Raw genomic sequence first — 2,605 nt, 5'->3', positions numbered from 1 at the left:
TTAAGCAGAATATCACCATTATAAAATAAACTTCTGAGATACCAGAATCAACATGAAATATAAAAATTAGATATTATGAATTTAAAAATATCATAATTTTATTATTAAAATTTAGTATTCAGATTTTTAAAGTTTAACTTTCCATTCAGGAGTATTTATTTCTCATCAGTGTAAGCTGATAGTTTGTTTCTGGGGTCATCATACTCTACGCTTATGACACTAAATTATACCAGCTACGTTATACTTGGGAGACAAGCCCTAAAATCCCACTGGTTTAAAATGACAAAGATTTATTTTTTGTTTGTGCTGCATATCCAACATGCGTTGGGAGACTGATGGAGATTCCACCATTTTATCATGCCCACATCTTAAAGTGAGGCTCAGGGTTCACTGCCGCAGAGAAAGAGTACTGGAGTGGAGTGATTCCCATTGGCAGCAAAATGCTATGGCCCAGACATGCACATGTTACTTCCACCCATGTTTCATGAGCCAAAAGTGGTCAAGTAGCTGTGCCTAACTTAAAGGGCAGAAAGAGTATAATCCTTTGTATACCTAGAAGTAGAGAAGAATATACCTGGAAATAAACAGTAGTGTCATCTACCACTTCAACAGATGCTCTCTTTCATCTATGGAGGGCGGAGTAGCAGATAATGTTTGGATAGTGCTGCCATGTTGGGATACTGCTAACACTGATGTTGCCACAAAATTATTAAGCTTTCCTTTCTCTTTAGTGAGAACTGACTAAAATAAAGGTTCATCTCTATTTTTTTTTTCATTTTAACAGTTTTTAATGAAAGTTGTATACAAGATTACTTTATTCCTGGGTCTTCTCAATTGTTTCTTCCTTATATTTGCCTTTTTCCTTTTCTACTTGGGGAGATTTGGCTTTCCATTCGAGGGTCTTTTTGCAGTCTTTGTCCAGTTTTAGTCTAGTGATAACCAGCTTCCTGGGGTGAATGCCCACATGGACAGTCATGCCATTAGCCCTTCCTGCTGCACTCGTCCAGTGTAGATGACACATTTCTTCCTGTAAACCTGGACCACTGTGCCAAGCTGCTGCCCTTTGTAGTGTCCTCTTACAACCTGAACTTCATCATCCTTTCAGATGGACAGAGATTGAACATTGTACTTCTCTCTCAGCTCTTTGGAAATAGGATAAGACATAATCTTCCTGCAAATCTGGGAAGGTACAATGAAATGCCTTTTACAGTTCTCGCTTTGGGCAGAAGTCACAGAGGGATTGAATTTCATTTTGGCCACTGGTGTTTCGGCGATGGCTGCAAAAGGGAAGAGATCCACATGCTGCTCTCATCTTTATTAAGTCCTAGTTTTGGTGTGGTTGTTGATGATGGTGCAGCTTGGTTGAAGCAGTTCCACAAATGGAAGCTTTCGGTACTAGCTGAAGAAAATGTAACTGAGCAGGACCCTATGGGGCTTTCCTAGGACAGACCTCTCCCGTTATCGTCTGCTGTATGTAGCTCTTCTTATCTGATGCACATTTCCTGAGTTGTTTTACAGCTGTGAAAACTCCCACCAAATGGAAGATGTTAACTCCTTGATGACCATGAGCACAAAGCCCCCAGGCCTCCTGGAGCCTAAGGACTGATAATATTAACCCCTGTGACACCGCCCGTTACCTCACCATCAACCAATCAGAGGACTGTGCACCAGCTGATCACACACCCTGCGGACCACGCCCCCCCCCCCCCCCCGGCTTTTAAAATGTTTTGCTGAAACTCTTTGGGGAGTTCGAGGTTCTAGAGCACAAGACACCCATCCTTGTACTGGCGCCTTTACAATAAATACTGCACTTTCCTTCACCACAACCCGGTGTAGTAGATTGTCTTTACTGCACGAGGCGAGCAGACCCAAGTTTTTTTTTGAATCTTTTCTGAAAATGTTGTCCTCACTTATATTTTTTATTCCATATGTGTATTTTTGTCATATGAATAAAATCTGTCCTTGAACCTTGGTTCTAAAATTGTGACAAAGGAGCAATATAACTGGCTTTCAAGAAACCAGTCATCTTAGTTTTTCCATCTGCACTTCAGTTTCATTTCGGGTACACCAGTATCAGCACCCTCCTGGAGTAGAATGAAAAGAGAATCTTTTCAGCTGCTATCATGTAAGAAATACTTGTACTCTGAAAGCATCAGTTTGTTTACTTCTTTCTCAGGTTCCAGCAAGCAAAGATTTTTCTGCAAGCAGTTTAAGTAAGTTAAGATATATTGTTTTCATATAAAAGGCATATTATTTTGGCTTTGCTCAAGATGACTTTTTAAATAGTAGTGGCTGCTATTTCATCTTGTATAAACATCTTGTTAAATAAATGACAAGGGAATTCCAAAACCTTTGGACATCATGTATTTTTGTCTTTGACTTTGAAAAGTCCGATGCAGTGGTACTTTGCACTATCTTTCTGCTTATAGACAGTTATAATTGCTTTCAGATTACAGTACTGAAGCCTGTCAGAACAAAACATTGTATGCTTATGATTCTTCAATCACTCTTAACTTTGTTCTAGATTAATGATTGACATGTTTTGAAACTGATTTTCCATCCTATTAATAGTTCTTCAATCAGAATGCATTTTTTTGGTAGGGGG

At 39.3% G+C, this 2,605-nt stretch overlaps 1 pseudogene; it reads right to left on the bottom strand.

The window, feature by feature from the left end:
* Positions 1-363: 363 nt before the first annotated feature.
* Positions 364-1,274, bottom strand: LOC105081165 (large ribosomal subunit protein uL24 pseudogene; annotated as a pseudogene).
* Positions 1,275-2,605: the final 1,331 nt, after the last annotated feature.

This window comes from Camelus bactrianus, chromosome X (assembly GCF_048773025.1).
Source record: "Camelus bactrianus isolate YW-2024 breed Bactrian camel chromosome X, ASM4877302v1, whole genome shotgun sequence".
Lineage (NCBI taxonomy): Eukaryota > Metazoa > Chordata > Mammalia > Artiodactyla > Camelidae > Camelus > Camelus bactrianus.
Note: the sequence above shows the minus strand (reverse complement) of the source record. Positions and strands in the feature narration are given on the sequence as shown.